General features: G+C 36.2%; 1 pseudogene; it reads left to right on the forward strand.

Annotated features, from left to right (window-relative positions):
• Positions 1 to 7,878: 7,878 nt before the first annotated feature.
• On the forward strand, positions 7,879 to 11,633 carry LOC122147147 (annotated as a pseudogene).
• Positions 11,634 to 17,730: the final 6,097 nt, after the last annotated feature.

Raw genomic sequence — 17,730 nt, forward strand, 5'->3', positions numbered from 1 at the left:
GACTATTGTAAAGATGGGGTTTTTAAAGAGGATCGTGAAAACTTGAGGATCCACTGTGAGGTAGACTATTGTGGGTGCTGGTGGAAATTGAGCAGACATAAGTCGTCCGGGTCAGAGACGAAGTATACTTTAATGGTTTCAGACTTGTAGAGGATTTACAGTTCTTGAATTTGGTTGAGTGAATGATTGTAGTACAGGCAGAGAGTATGCCAGAGTTGTACAGGGTAGTTTGGAGTGTAGCTTAATATTGGTATTGTATATGAACGCACTCAATAGAAAACAATAATGGCATGAACAACGCCATGAACAACAGCGAAGAATGTCTGAACTGCGTCCTGTTAATACTGTTAAAGGGATCGTTAAAAGAAAATGCCAAAAGTCATCAGCGCAATAGCTCTTAAAGACAAGGGGGGCACTAATGGCTCTGTACATAGCCGGCCTTTTCTACATCGACGAAGCGTTCAGAGTGAAACATGAAGATACTAAGGAACAAACAGGTTGATTTTTAGCTTTCCATTCTCAAAGCTGAAGTCACCTGATCCTTATCAAAACCAAAATAATGTATATTTTTGAAGAATGACATGTGAGTTGCCTAAATAAAACAGTTTTATCTGACATGGAGTTGGTCACATGTGGACAGACGTGTCAAGTCAAGTCAAGTCACCTTTATTTGTATAGCGCTTTTTATACAATACTGTTTGTGTCAAAGCATCTTTACAGTGTCAACCAGGAAAATAGTTTGTCAATAATGCATGTTGAGGTCACATGACCAGACAAATACTTTTGTTCTTTCTTTTTATTTAAAATTGTGACAAATTGAAAAATAGGATAGTAGACATGACAGGAAATAGAGAAAAAATTACAAACAAAAAGAATATATCAAAACCAAAGAGAGAGATATGGATACATGTAAATGCAGAATGTTTAGTTAACTTACTTAACTAAGTTTTTCTAACAAAAGAGGAGACAAGAAAGAGGGAAAACTAGAGTAACTTTTTATTTTTCTGGAACATTTTAGATGGGCAATTTTTTACATTTTGTATCTGTGATCTTCTAGGTTTAATTCTTAAATGTAATCAAATGTATCCATTAATTCAAATAATATTACACTATAGGGCATTTACCAATCAAATGAAATCTTTATCAATAATACACTACAAGTAACTTCAAAGGAGGTACAGAAGCTGAACCTGAAGTGCCATTTAGCTGTATTCAGAGGTGGCATAAATGCATTTGCACAGCAGTTATAAGTGCTTAAATAATGTTATGAGATTAATGTTACTAAATAGAACCTTTGTGAGCAAACACAGACAATATTGTGTCTAAAATGCAAATCGCTATAAAATTCTTGTGATATGGATTTTTATAAAACAGTTCAATAAACATTTGCAATCATGCTGATATTTGAAAACAGAAAAATGCTGTCTTGTTCACTCATTACTGTTGCATTTTTGGCCCCATATCTTTTTGAGCCATTACTTGCCAGGTAGAAATGGGAGAACAAAAGGAGAATAATTATCATAGCTGTTGTTCATAGCATTTCAGACAAATGCTGATCATGTGTATTTTGTACTGTAGTTTAATAGTTTATTAGAACTATTGTGTGAATGTTTGGATAAAGAGATGTGTCACTAGCTGTTTGACTGGCAGTATCAGCAGTTCAGCTTCAGTGAGTTGTTGTAGATTTCAGTATGAGATCCAGCAGACATGTTAGTTTCTGTTTTAAATGCTATCATGTGTGTTGCTTTGTACCATCAAACTGGGCCTTAAATTGTATTTGTCTCTTTCTGTCCTAGACGTGTTAGCATTGAAAGAGGAGAGTGAAGTGCTCAATGAAATGAAAGAGGAAGATCATGATTTCGTAACTTTTAGTTGCTCACAGAATGAAAATACTTCCTCACGAAGAGGGGCTTCTAGAGAGATTTTTCACACGTAAAGTAAATCTCAAGAGTCACATGAGGCTTCATACTGGAGAGAGACCTTTCATGTGCCACTGCTGTGGAAAGAGTTTCAGATCCAAAGGAAATTTTCAGACTCACATGAGGCTTCACACCGGAGAGAGGCCTTATGCATGTCTTAAGCGTGAGAAGAGTTTCACAAATCAGAAAGACCTGAACTGTCATTTGCAAACTCATTCTGGAAAGAAACAGCAGTTTTTAGAGTAAGGCTAGGTGTTTCGAAAAAGGAGCAGTTTTAAAAATCGCCTGCGCATTCACTCTGGAGGAAGGCACTTTAATTGTGATCGGTGTAATAAAAGAAATCTCTTACCATCACACTTACAGATACACCTGAAGAGTCATGCAGATGTGAGACCCTATTCTTGTTCTTTCTGTAGAAAGAGTTGTAAATGGTTTGGCTATTTTAAATTGCACCAGAAAGCAAGTATATGTGTGAAATCCAGGCTACATTTACACTAGAGCTGAATGTGATTTAATTTATTTATTTATTTTTTATTTTTTATGGCATCATGTATCTGATACCATCTGAACAGGTGATGCTCCTACAGCACTGCTCCATGTGTTTTATTTTGTATCCTTTACTTGTTTATATTTTAACTTAAGAGCTTTTCTTTTGTCATGTACATATGAGCGCCTGTGGCCACACCTGACTGTTTCCTTTGCTATAGTTTCAAATATTGAATGGTTGCGGTAGACAGCCTCTAATTTAGGTTTTTATTAAGTTGTTCCTCAAATATTTGATTCAGATAAATTCCTACATTTGATGAATTCAACAGCCAGCTGACAAATGCATATCCTCTGCTAAATAATGGCCATGTTAACAACCTTGGTGCATGTTTGACAATTAACATATTAACACTGACAAAAAACACTTAATTAAATGCACTCTTCAATGGAGAATAAGTAGCAACAAACAAACCCTACATTGATCTGAATTAATCATGCAGTTGTATTAATCTTGACAAAGTTATAATTACTTCTGAATAACTTCTCTGATCAGTTTATTTTCAGGGACAATGCTGCAATCACGTAAAGGTTTAGTGTGTGACAGAGAGACTCGATATTCAGGTAAAGTCATAAAGACAAAAATTTCAGCTCTATGCCTTCTTCAGCGTGTTACATAGTTTCATCTTTCCACCCACTTATTAAACTACTGTGTTGACATCTACAAAAATAACCAATGTTATGTCTCTTAACACACATGTGCAATGCATACAATGATTCAATAATATCCACTATTTTAACACTTTTATTATTATTATTTAATAACATATAAAAATGTTTTAATCCTAATTGTAATATAAATTCTATAGAGTCACATATTTGTACAATATAAAAAACAAAAAACACCAGCATAAATAACATAATCATAATGAAAAGTACCATTATCATAATACTCAAGATATACTCCACAGATATAAATACAACCAATTATGTCTATTCATAGAAAAACAGAAAAATCTAGTTCCTCATTCATGCCATTCAGTGCCAATGATTTAAGTTTATAAATCCATGCTTCTCGTTTTAATAATTCTTTATCTATATTTCCTTCTCTATGTGATGCATTTTGTAAAAAGAATTCATGTAATATAAGAAAATGTTTTGTTTTCTAGAGAGACTTTTTATAATATGTGGGTAAATGTATATTGGGATCAAAGGGATGCAGATGGGAAGCTATGTAATGCTAGAATAGAGACAAATAATGCTTGAATAAAACAAAATGATGAAAGAATAATGAAGATTTGGTCTCATACCTGGCAGAGGTGTGAGAAAAACAGAAACATAAACGGGGCAGGTTGCTGTGTCAGACATAAGACAACAGAGTGCAGAGGAGCTTATGCATGGGCAATATTTTATTAGCATTTATGAAAGCCTAATATCCAGCATAATCAGTGAATGTGTCACAGGATTTTCAGTCTGAGAAAGGGACATTGAGGAGCCATTAGACACCATCCAAATTCACAATCATCACTCGCTCCTTTCCTGCTGATTCCTTTATATGTCACTGATATATCAGCATATCCTCTCCATTCAGCCTCTCAAGTAACAGACTCTACACAGAACCTGGGGACACTCATCAAATCTGTCTGGATGCTCAGGATGTGGCTGCTCCTCTTCCACATGTCACCTTTCTGTTCTCCTCAGACAGAATGAGATGAGTGTGTGCTGTGTTTGGATCCAGTGTGAGGTTACAGGCATCTGAACACAAGAAGAGAGACATTTTTGTTGATCTCTTTATGTTATAGTTGTCTTTCAACACTATGTACTTGTTGAAAAAAAAAAACTTGGTACAATGTACCTATTGTGGTAATGCTGAATTGCAAAACACTTTTGCTGCTATATATACTGTAGGTGGGATACGGTTAAGGTTAGGGGCAGTTTTGGTGGTCTGGTTAGGTTTAAGGGTGGGTTGAGGTGTAGGGGTAGGATCAACAGTGTAATTACAGATGTATTTACAGAAATTATTTACACATCTAATTTCAGGAAATTATTATTTTTTTTAATGTAAGTACATTGTAAAACGTATGTACACAATAAGTGCATTGGAGAAAACAATTTAAATGCAAGTACAGTATTGTAGTTAAAGACATTTAATATAATGTGGGTCCGACATTTAACTCACTAAAGGTGTGAGTATGTAGTGTTTTTTTTTTTTTTTGTGTGTGTGCATACTGGTTTGATCTACATTATGAGGATGCAATAATGTGCTGTGTATTCAGGTTTCAGGCCACTTCCTCTACACTTCCTCCCTAACATACAACTGTCATCATAATTCAAATCACTAACATTTGAAAATGTAATAATGCTGAACGTTTTCTATGAGGGCTGTGTTTAGGGGTGGGGCTAGGATATTGAAAATATCATGAGATAAGAATAAAAAGAATTACGCTTATGTAAAGTCATAATAAGAGGTGAACCAACATGTGTGTGTGTAGGCCTACATTTGTGTAGTCCTGCTATAATCCTGAACTCTCCTCCATGATCCACACTATAAAACACTACCTGTGTTACATTCTGCACATATTATACGATTAGTAAACACATACACACATGCACACAAGAACAGCAATGTGACTCTTTCTGATCAACATACTCGTTAAGTCTGCAGTTTGGATGGTTAAATCTGAATCAGAGAGAAGCTTGACTCTTGAAGCTTGAAGAATCTCCTGGGTGATTGAAGCTCAGATCCAGCTCTTTCAAGCGTGAAGGGATTGAGCTCAGAACTGAAGACACATAATGACAGCCTTCTTCTGTTACCATACAACCAGGCAATCTATAAAAACAGTCCAGATTACATTAGTTCAACAAACAGATTTTACTTTCACACAGTGGTGTGTGAAGTTTAGTTTGTAGTTTATTTTCTGCAGTTTCAGTAACAACAGAAAACAAAAGTGTCTGTATTCAAGGCATTGTTGAAGAATTTCTAAATATCCATGACATTGGGCAGAGAAAAGCTTTCTTTGCATGAATTGAGGATTAATGATGTGATTGATCAGTTGTCTAGGGATGATTTGCTGACATCTTGTAATAGATGTCTTGTAATATATAAAAAAAAATATGCTGCCAATAAACCAGCTGAGATTTACTCAGGGAGTGAGAAACTTTGTGGTCACGCTGTGCAGAACTGGTGTCTGGCAGTTATTGTTGGCCACTGGATTATGGATCCAGAATCAGAAGTGTGGTAGCTTGTTCTGCTTCTGAGACAAACTGTAGACCTAATTTGTGCACCAGCAAAAATGGCAGATCAGGTCTTATCTGAAAGTGCTCATTGATGAATACATTCATTTCAGGTGTGTGTCTTTCCCTTCTAAGCCTCTCAAGCCTAAACACCATTAGTTGTGCCATTACCCAGAGCTCATAAAACAATAGACCACTCATTTGCTTATGGACTATGAGGTTTGGGAGCAAGCATACCTATTCCAAGCAATGTGCAAGAAAATTGCACAACTTCAAAAACTTATGTGATAGTTAATAAATTTATTTAGATCATTTGTTTATGATCTTAAGTACTGGAAAACTCTTCCAGCTTTCTGTGCCAGTTGAGAAAGGCTCTGAATTTTATTCAGATGATTAAAACAAAGCGATCAAGTAATCAATTGATCATTTTGATTTTCAGTCAGGCAATACATTAGTAGCTATTAAAATCACTTTGAAAGGAACAAAGTACAGGAAAGGCATGGTGTGCTTTTGGCCAGATGAGGACCCAAGATATGTTTGTGTACTTCAGCTCTATATTTCTTTGCGGCCCGGCGAAACATACCAATTTAAAAAACTAACGGAATGCATAGTCGATATAAAAAACTGGATGACGAGTAATTTCTTACTGCTAAATTCTGAAAAAAAAACAGAGGTGTTAATTATAGGACCTAAAAACTCTGCATGTAATAACCTAGAAAGCTGTCTAAGACTTGATGGCTGCTCTGTCAATTCTTCGTCATCAGTTAGGAACATAGGTGTGCTATTTAATAGCAAGCCTTTCCTTAGAAAGCCACGTTTTCTAGCATTTGTAAAAACTGCATTTTCCATCTCAAAAATATATCTAAATTACGGACTATGATCTAAATGTCAAATGCAGAAATGTTAATCCATGCGTTTATGACCTACAAGGTTAGATTATTGTAATGCTTTATTGGGTGGTTGTTCTGCACGCTTAGTAAACAAACTCCAGTTAGTCCAAAATGCAGCAGCTAGAGTTCTTACTAGAACCAGGAAGTATGATCATATTAGCCAGGGTTCTGTCATTACTGCACTGGCTCCATATCAAACATTGTATAGATTTTAAAAATCTTGCTTATTAATTTATAAAGCCTGAATGGTTTAGCACCTCAGTATTTGAATGAGCTCTTTGTTACAGTATAGTCCTCCACTGTCTCAAAACTCTGGCAACTTGATAATACCTAGAATATCAAAGTCAACTGCGGGCGACAGATCCTTCTCCTATTTAGCGCCCAAACTCTGTAAATAACCTACCTAACATTGTTCGGGAGGCAGACACACTCTTGCAGTTTAAATCTAGATTAAAGACCCATCTCTTTAACCTAGCTTACACATAGCACACTAATACGCTACGAATATCCAAATCCGTTAAAATATTTTTAGGTTGCATTAATTAGGTAAACCGGAACACTTCCCATAACACCCGATGTACTTGCTACATCATTGGAAGAATGGCATCTATGCTAATATTAGTCTATTTCTCTCTTATTCCGAGGTCACCATAGCCGCCAGATCCAGTCTGTATCCAGATCAGATGGTCACTGCAGTCCACCCGGATCCAGTACGTATCCAGCCCAGATGGTGGATCAGCACCTAGAAAGGACCTCTACAGCCCTGAAAGACAGCGGAGACCAGGACAAACTAGAGCCCCAGAGACCGATCCCCTGTAAAGACCTTGTCTCAGATGACACTGGGACAAGACCACAGGAAACAGATGATTCTTCTGCACAATCTGACTTTGCTGCAGCCTGGAAATGAACTGCTGGTTTCGTCTGGTCAGGCCCCCCGACTGAGCCTGGTTTCTCCCAAGGTTTTTTCTGTATTCTGTCACCGATGGAGTTTTGGTTCCTTGCCGCTGTCGCCTCTGGCTTGCTTAGTTGGGTACACTTCATTTACAGCGATATCGTTGACTAGATTGCCAATTATTGCACAGATACAATTTAAACTGAACTGAGCTGCATGATGACATCACTGAATTCAATTATGAACTGCCTTTAATTGTCATTTTGCATTATTGACACACTGTTTTCCTAATGTTGTTCAGTTGCTTTGACGCAATCTTTTTTGTTTAAAGTGCTATATAAATAAAGGTGACTTGACTTGACTTCAAGAGGAGCTATTAGATTATTACCCACTCCAGGAGTTCAAAACATGTGGCTTGTCTATGATTGTGTTACACCACACTTTTCCATCTTTTTAAGGTATGTCCAATTTAGAGGAGATACAACTCACCATCTGCTCTTTGTTACCGGGTCTCTCTGATGAAACCCTTGAAAAATTGATCCATTGGCTTACTGCTATTATTGTTGAAACAAAAGCTGACCTCCACTATGTGAAAGAAGATGACCTCATGGAATACCTCAGGCCTATCCAATATCGCAAACTACTAAATGTGTGGAAAAATGAAGGTATTAATTGCTCTTCTAGTAGACAGAAAAATTAATACTATTTGTTACTAATGTACATTTGAAAAATTTTATTGAATGTTCCATCATACTTGCCAACCTTGAGACCTCAGAATTAGGGGAGATATTCAAAGGGGGGGGGGGGAAAAGGGGGGGGGCTCATATATAATCACACACACAAACAAACGTAAAGAAGAATATAATTCATTTATTTGTACATAATTTATACATACATATTATGTACAATAACAACAACACTCTACGGATTTGTTGAAAACATCCGCAAATGTGAACGGGATGTTGCTTGTAGGTAACAGCATAGCCATCTTTGTCTCGGCATAAATAACACCATCGGGTCTACCTTTGGAAAGATGGCCCAAAATACTGGGCTGTGACTGGGCCGGGAGATTTTCGGGAGGAAAAATCTGGAGGGTTGGCATGTGTGTGTTCCATGCTCAACTTAACTTTTTATATATATATAAAGTATATATATATATATTTTATATATATAAAGTTTGTTCCTGTAGCTCAAGTGGTAGAGCATTGCGTTAACAAAGGCAAGGTTGGGGGTTCGATTCCCCAGGAACACATGATAGGTAAAAATTGATAGCCTGAATGCACTGTAAGTCGCTTTGGATAAAAGCAATTTTAAAATTTAATTTAATTTATTAATAGCCTTATATGTATATGTATATATATATATATACACTCACAAGGATTATTAGGAACACCATACTAATACCGTGTTTGACCCCCTTTCGCCTTCAGAACTGCCTTAATTCTACGTGGCATTGATTCAAAAAGGTGCTGAAAGCATTCTTTAGAAATGTTGGCCCGTATTGATAGGATAGCATCTTGCAGTTGATGGAGATTTGTGGGATGCACATCCAGGGCACGATGCTCCCGTTCCAGCACATCCCAAAGATGCTATATTGGGTTGAGATCTGGTGACTGTGGGGGCCATTTTAGTACAGTGAAACTCATTGTCATGTTCAAGAAACCAATTTGAAATGATTCGAGCTTTGTGACATGGTGCATTATCCTGCTGGAAGTAGCCATCAGAGGATGGGTACATGGTGGTCATAAAGGGATGGACATGGTCAGAGAAACAATGCTCAGGTAGGCTGTGGCATTTAAACGATGCCCAATTGGCACTAAGGGGGCTAAAGTGTGCCAAGAAAACATCCCCCACACCATTACACCACCACCACCAGCCTGCACAGTGGTAAAAAGGCATGATGGATCCATGTTCTCATTCTGTTTACGCCAAATTCTGACTCTACCATCTGAATGTCTCAACAGAAATCGAGACTCATCAGACCAGGCAACATTTTTCCAGTCTTTAACTGTCCAATTTTGCTGAGCTTGTGCAAATTGTAGCCTCTTTTTCATATTTGTAGTGGAGATGAGTGGTACCTGGTGGAGTCTTCTGCTGTTGTAGCCCATCCGCCTCAAGGTTGTGTGTGTTGTGGCTTCACAAGTGCTTTGCTGCATTCCTCGGTTGTAACCGAGTGGTTATTTCAGTCAAAGTTGCTCTTCTATCAGCTTGAATCAGTCGCCCATTCTCCTCTGACCTCTAGCATCAACAAGGCATTTTTCGCTCACAGGACTGCCGCATACTGGATGTTTTTTCCCTTTTCACACCATTCTTTGTAAACCCTAGAAATGGTTGTGTGTGAAAATCCCAGTAACTGAGCAGATTGTGAAATACTCAGACCGGCCCGTCTGGCACCAACAACCATGCCACGCTCAAAATTGCTTAAATCACCTTTTTTTCACATTTTGACATTCAGTTTGGAGTTCAGGAGATTGTCTTGACCAGGACCACACCCCTAAATGCATTGAAGCAACTGCCATGTGATTGGTTGATTAGATAATTGCATTAATGAGACATTGAACAGGTGTTCCTAATAATCCTTTAGGTGAGTGTATATATATAAAAGTTAAGTTGAGCACGGAACATTCAATAAAATTTTTCAAATGTATTATATCGTCTGTTATTTGTGCTAGAACCATCCAGCTGCTCGACTTCCCAACGCTCATCACAGTTCTTTCTGATAAATCAAGTCCAGCATCAGAGAGTTCTTCAAGTTCTACACCATCTCATTCTTCTGCTTGCTCTTCAGCATCTTGTGCCTGGGGCTGAAACATTTAAGGTCCCTTGGGAAGTCATGCCTTCTGGAATTAAGTTGGCCATTGCAAATAAAAAAAAGATTGTCACCAGCTGATAGAAGGCAGCTAGTAAGGTTGTTAGTCAATAATAAGCAAAAACATGAAGTCAACCCATCAAAGGCATAGTGTCAGATTATAGTGCAGAACATTGTTAAACAGTACCCGGACAACTTTGCTGATGTTCTGGCTGATGGGACAAAAATAGGTAGTGGGTATGCCTCTTTGCTCTTGCAAGTGAAAACCCATTTTGAACATGTAAACAGAAACAACACATTAGTACATCGGAGAAAAGAACAGCTACGATCATCGCGCAAAACCATAAGTCAAAGCTCAAGAAGGCTGGCTGATTAATATGGTTGTGTCAGCTGGCGGCCAGAGGAGCTTCCTGCAGGAGAAAATGATGAAACTCTAGAAGAGAAGTGCAAGTAAATGGTACTACTTGATTCAATGGAAATGTCTGGTGCCATTAGAGGAGAACTTCACAAGTTGATGGAGTTGATATTACCGTCAACGCCGCGATATAAACGCCACTCCACCTCCGCCACTGTCTGAACTAAAGAACTCATGGCCTTACCTGTTTTGTCTCAAGGGTATTTTTTTACATTTCCATTTGTTTACTGACATCTCACTGCCCCAAAGAGTCATGGAGAGCATTGAAGGGAAAGGGAAGAGGATTCTGAGATTTTTTTCAAGAAAAGCCAACAAGCAATGAGATGCATGCTGTTCTGTCAAAATATCAAGAGGGAAATTCTCTGGTCCTGTGCATCCTGAGACTCTTAATGGCCCATTTTAAAGACAGAACAGAATCCCTTCTAATTGAAGCTGATGTAAGTAATATCATTTTATTTTTAATGTCTTCAAAGTTTAACTTTAATGCAAAATACTTTTGTTATTTTTTTTAGGTAGCAGCAACTGCAGCCGAAATGGAAAGAGATGGATTACCGGATTACACACTGTTCTTTGCTTTCTGTTCTATTTCTGTTTTTGCCACCTCTGTTCCTGTATTCTATATTTCATAGCTCTATTCTCACTCCACTATTTCTTAGCTAGCTAGCTAGCCGTGCCCTAGTTTTTTTTTTTTTTTGTCTCTGAACCACTCTCTCTCTCTCCTTATTAGTAACCACAATCTTCAATATCTTTTAGTTTATAGTTATATAGTATCAGTGTCTTTATTAGTTAACATGTGCTACCCATGAACCATACTTTTACAACACTTATTAATCTATGTCCTTCCGTATTTCTTTTACAGGTGAATCCATGTTCTGAGGCATTTGTTGAGGGCCTGGCAGCATTTTTTGCGACCTATTACAACTTAAACCTTGCTTATCAGGATGAAGCTGCATGCACACTCAAATTTATTCAGAGGTATTTCAGAGCATAAACTCTTACTGAATATTTATTGTAGCCATCCAAATTTCCTTCACTTTTTTAAGTTTATAGGTTTGGATAGCTTATCAGGATTAGACGTTTTTTGGAAAAGTTTTCATACAAACAAAAGTCTAGCAAAAATATTTTATTAAAACAAATCTATTAAAAATATGCAAAAAAAAATGCTACAAACAATGCAGAATCTAATTTTTTTTTTTTTTTTAAATACAGTAAAGTTGGTCAGTAAAACTATTGGAAACATTTTATTTGGCCCTAACTCTTCAATAAATTAAAAGTTAAGGGAAATGTGATTTAAAATGACACATAAATTTATTTTATTCTTTGAGTATAAGCTGTTTTTTTAATGTACATGCAATGTCTTGCCTTTTCATGGATTTGGCGATTTAAAGGTAGGCACAGTTCAGACCATTTGTTTTGTGTTAGTTTATTTAAAGTTAGTTTAAACTGGTGCTTATGTTAAATGGACAGTATTGTAAAATAAATTGTTAAATTTATGAGAACCTGTTATTTTGAATATTTTACATTACACATTAAATTGACAAAAACAAAGTCTCCTGAAAATTACAGCAAAATAAGGTTTATACACTATCACAGCAGTGAAAAATCTCAACTGTAGTTAATTTAGTGAACTGAATTTCACAACAATTTCACTCATTCATAAACATTGGTACTGTAATTTTACAATGATAGCTGTAAAAAAAAAACAATTATACAGCATATATGCACAGCAGTGTGCTGTATTTTTACAGTATAATTGTAATTATTAATTTACAGTACTCTTGTAAATGTATGGTCTTAGTAACTGTAAATTTTACAGTATTTTTTACAGTGTGGGATCATGGAGATTACTAAAGTATGGGGAAATTATGTAATGTATTTCTGCTATGATTTGGTTCAGAAATTAACATATGAAAATTTACCTGATGAAAGAGCATTGCCTTTGGTCATCTCAGCAGCGGGTCCGTCAGCAGCATTACCATCGAGGTGCAATACAATGGAAACAGGGCTCCAGACTGCGACCATTTTTTCTGCCTGTGCGACTAAATTTTATGTGTGGTGGCACTGGTGCAACCACCGCGCTGTTCAACTCAAACTCTGCCATTTCTGTTGCATATGATAAACATCAAACAACAAATAAAACTGAAAGGATAAAGAAATCACGCTAATCGTTTGAGCTGCGCAGCGCTTGATGCAGGCTGTGATTTAAAGTAATCCCTTGTTACCCTCTTGTAAGTGTAACATTAATTTTAGTTATGCTACAATAGATATGTTTCAAAGTTATTAACATTGAGAGCCGGGGGTGAAAACTTTTGAACAAGATGAAGATTTTTCTTAATTTCCTGCAATTTTTCTTATTTTGTTTTTCAAAATCAACGTGCTTGTGTGTACGCTGGGAAGCCATATGTAAAAAAAAAAAAAAGAAAGAAAAAAGAGGGAGCAAGCAATTCTAACACAGCAGGTACAAGTCCAATTCTACATGACTTAGCTGGACAAAAGAAAGGGGCAATGGAAAAAAGTCCAAACAGATATGGACCACATGCCAAATTATGATGAGAAAATAATGCACCAAGATGCATATTCATAAAAATGAACAAATGTGCAATCTATAAAGCAAAAACCTTAAAATGAAAGTTATATAACAATTAAATGTAATACTGTTCAAGTTTGTGAACTAAAAAGAGAAGGAAGTTATGCACAGTAAATGTCTAACATGACCGAATTGATTAATTTCCCAGATGTTTAGGATGTTATTTTTAATGCAATCTACAAAACAAAAACCTCGGAATTAAAGCAAGAAAGTTATACTGTTCAAATTTGTGACCTTGAGAAAAAAAAATTTATGTATAGACCAACAAATTGTATTATTAATATTATTATTAATAATAATAATAATAATAATACAAATGCATTCAGTGCTAATGATGAAGCAGTCTATTGACTCATACGTCTGCAAAATTTCACATGAGAGTGGCTCAATTGAAGGAGCGATGGCATACTCAGAGCTAGAAATAGAGCAGGAGTGAAGAAAAGAAAAGTGAGTGAAAAATATGTTTTCCATAGAGAATGGATGCAATAATTTCTCTGGCTAAGGTACAAAAAATACCAAATGTATTGTATGCAGTGTGGAGCTACTACAGGAAACACAGAATTTGCAACAAGGTTTTCAAACTTTACACACAAAACTATAAAGTTCCACAATGAGAGTGCAAAGCATAATTTTTGCAGAGATGCTTATATGACACAAAGCAAAGCTGCTGTCATCACCGTCAGCCAAGCTCAAGTTTAACACACATTATCATTATACCAAATGTGAGATGTCATTAGCAAAGTTCAAGTCTGAGATGTTGTTTCCAAAAAAAGGACTTTCTACCACAGGTAGTGCTGGGTGTGAAAAAACAACAACTCTATAAATAACCTGACCCAACAGGCTGTCCGTGGGGTGGCAATGGCAGTATGGCCCAAAATGGGTGGAAGATTAAGCAATTTGTAGCAGATATGCAGCAACAAAGAATGCAAAACTCCACTGTTAAACAGTTTCAAAACTGTTAGGGTAATACGCTATCTTTAATGGCTATTCTATGTTCAAAGAGCTGTAATTCTTAAGTATCAATATTCATTTTTGTATTGTTTGTTTTGACAGGCAAGGCAGTGAGATGCTTCATCATATTTAATCATGACTCCTGGCCAACGGAGAAAGAGAAACTCCTTGACCACTGTGCAGAGGATCTTGATTTTCTGTAGAAGAATTTATTTTTTCCGCTTGTTCCACCCCACAGCTCTGGTGCTACCAAGTGAAGGGCTGCTGTTGGTGGTCCCTGGATCCCTGGCCCACAGCAGTAAACATCTCTCTGTAACGCCACCCTCCACAATCTCCTATATTCGTATATGATTGTCACATTTCGCCCCCTAGTGACTACCACACAGAACTTTTAAACTGGTCGTGAAGAAGCGGGTTACTTGCTTATTCACCTTGGTAAATTGATTGAATAATAAATATATGAATATATCTACACAAACGACAGTCAGTTGTTTGTGTAGATATATATATATATATATATATATATTCAGAGTTGCAATTTACTTTGTCAACAGAACAGCACATAATAATCAGTTGGAACATCTGAAAGAAAATGGTGCTGTTATTAATCAGCTATTATTATTGCTAACAAATCACATCTCTGACTGCAGACCTGCAAAAAGGCAATGTTTATCACTGAGCAACTTACAGGACCTCGAAATGGCTGACAATAAATTGAGGAGGTTTGTTACTGTGAAATGGTACATTTGGTTATCTTCAAATACCATATTATATGATAAGTTATTTACATATTTCATTACAGTTTGTTGTTGTTGTCTTGTAAATATAGTAACATTCACTACCTCAGTTTAGGCCTGAACTAAATAGGTGTATCCAGGGCTACATACTTACTGAAATGTAAAATGTATCAGAAATGTGATCACCAAAAGTTTGGTGGCATTTCACAAAGATAACCTGGTTATTAGGGCTGCAATGGCATGAAGTTTTCATGGTACATTAACTGAAACATTTATTAGGGCCACAGACTAAAGACAAAATTTGATAGAATCTGATATTTGTTGATGTCATTTCTGATTATATAAAGCACTTTGAACAGCATGTGATATTTGAAAGGTGTAATATAAATAAAAATGATGATTATTATTATTAATATTACTATTTTTATGGTAGTTTTCATCACATAATTGGACAACGTATATATTAATAATATAAATATAAATATAATAATAAAACTCCGAATACCTTACCGAACTGTAAGTTTCTATGCGCTTTACAGGACTTTTATTTTGGTCTGGCGATGTGACGACATATGGCTGCGCCGCGCTCCTGCGCCTGTGATTCGGCGGAAGAAAGGTTTGGGTTTTTAATCGTTTAAAGTGTATAAATCAATAAAAAGCGTTCAGTCTATGTAGAGTTTTTACAAACGATGTAAAATGAACTATTTGTTATTGAATGTGACATTGTAATCCTTTATTCAACATTAATGAACGATTTTTGTGAAGCAGTTGCAAACACGAATTCGGTCTCTGGCATGTATTGTTAGGAGAAACGGAGCTTTTTGAAATTCCGAATGAATTGAACCAAATTGTTACTTAGCACAATGATTCAAATCAAATCACGGCACGCTGACGACACCTGCAGGTTAAAACCACGACCACACAAGTGTAAGAATGACTACACAAAAACTGCAAATGTTTTCAAGAAATGCGATCTACAAATAATTAAATAACAAATATTAAATATACACACATATATATGGACTTATTAATGTGTCTAGCTACTTTTGAGTGTTTTACGGGTAATAAAGTCATTTAGGGCCATAGCCTGTCACTCTGACTGACCACTGAACCAGAGAGCTTTTTCAGATTCACCCAGAGATTACGTTTGGATTCATTATCTTTCTGTTAATTATTCTCAAAAAGAAAAAAAAAAAAAACCTGGTGGAGCAACTCCGAGATCTACATGAAATACTATTAAAAGATGGCAATTATTAAAGAGGAGAGTGAAGACATGAAGATTGAAGAAGCATTCAGAGTGAAACAAGAAGATACTGAGGAACAAACAGGTTGGTTCCATTCTCAAAGCTGAATTTGGACATTTAATTCTTGTTAAAATGCTACATGAATGAAAAGAATGTCATAAGAGTGTCCTAATTGAAGCAGTTTTATTTGACATGAAGCGGGTCACCTCATGTGCACAGACATGTTGAGATCACATGACAGGATACATGTTAATGCTAATAAAACTAATACTAATAAAACACAGCTTGGTGGAGCTACTCCATGCTCGTCATATATATATATATATACATATATATATATACATATATATATATATATATATATATATATATATACGCATATATATATATATATATATATATATATAATGAAAACAATGCAAATACTGCATTATTTAAATGACTGGTAGAAAATATTTTGAAGTTGGCAGGTGTTTGTGTACTCTGTCTGCCCTCCTGCAGCTTTCTCTATTTTCTTTTTTTATTTAAGCCTGATTTCAGCTTCATTTTTATTCAAATGTTAGTTATGATGTGATGTATGGCCAAGTATGGTGTCCCATACTTTGAATTTGTGCTCTGCATTTAACCCATCCAAGTGCACACACACACACACATCAGTGAATACACACACACAACATGAACACACACCCGGAGCGGTGGACAGCCATTTTTGTTGTGGCGCCCGGGTTCAATTGGGGTTCGGTGCCTTGTTTAAATGCAGGAGTGGTTCTTAAAGGTGGAAGAGAGCTACAATTCCTGCTGCAATCTTTGGGTTACAAGTCCGACTCTAACCATTAGGCCATGACTGTCCCAATATTAAGTTACCAATCACAGCCTATAGTTTCTTAATTTTAACTTCTTGTTTATTGAATTGTTGTATAACAGCAATATCACAACTGAAATCATGCTGATTTTCGAGAAAAAAAAAAGAATTCTCATATGTTATAAAAAACAGGAACATTTTCTCACAATCCTGTTAATAATCGACACTGGTCCTACTTCTAAATCTATTAACATACACCCGGGGAAGCATATATAAGGAGAAAAGCAGAGGACCTAATACTGAGCCTTGTGGCACTCAACACTTGTTTTTGAGGAGACGTCTCTTCATTTACACAAACAAAGAGGTAGCGGTCGGATAGATGGGACCAAAACTGTGCTAATGCTTGATCACCAAAGCCAAAATAATTCTCAAGCTATTCAAAATAATGTTGTGTTCCTTGTTGTCAAACAGATCTAATAGCAAGAGAAGATAAATTTAACTTTATAACAAGCACAGTCTCTTTAAATTATCACTGAAAGATTGTTTTTCTACAAAACTGAACAGTTGAGAGGACAATATTTTTCTATTTTAGATATGAATGGCAGATTTGGGAATGGTCTATAATGAACCAGATATTTTGGGTCAGATGATAAGGGGTTTGATAACTGCAAGCTCGGGTATGTCCTTAAGAAAATATTAAAAATATTAAGATAATAGAATTTTGATGATAAAGGTAACACCTCTTTCATAGCTTAATGCATATTAGG

This window comes from Cyprinus carpio, chromosome A13, assembly GCF_018340385.1.
Source record: "Cyprinus carpio isolate SPL01 chromosome A13, ASM1834038v1, whole genome shotgun sequence".
NCBI lineage: Eukaryota > Metazoa > Chordata > Actinopteri > Cypriniformes > Cyprinidae > Cyprinus > Cyprinus carpio.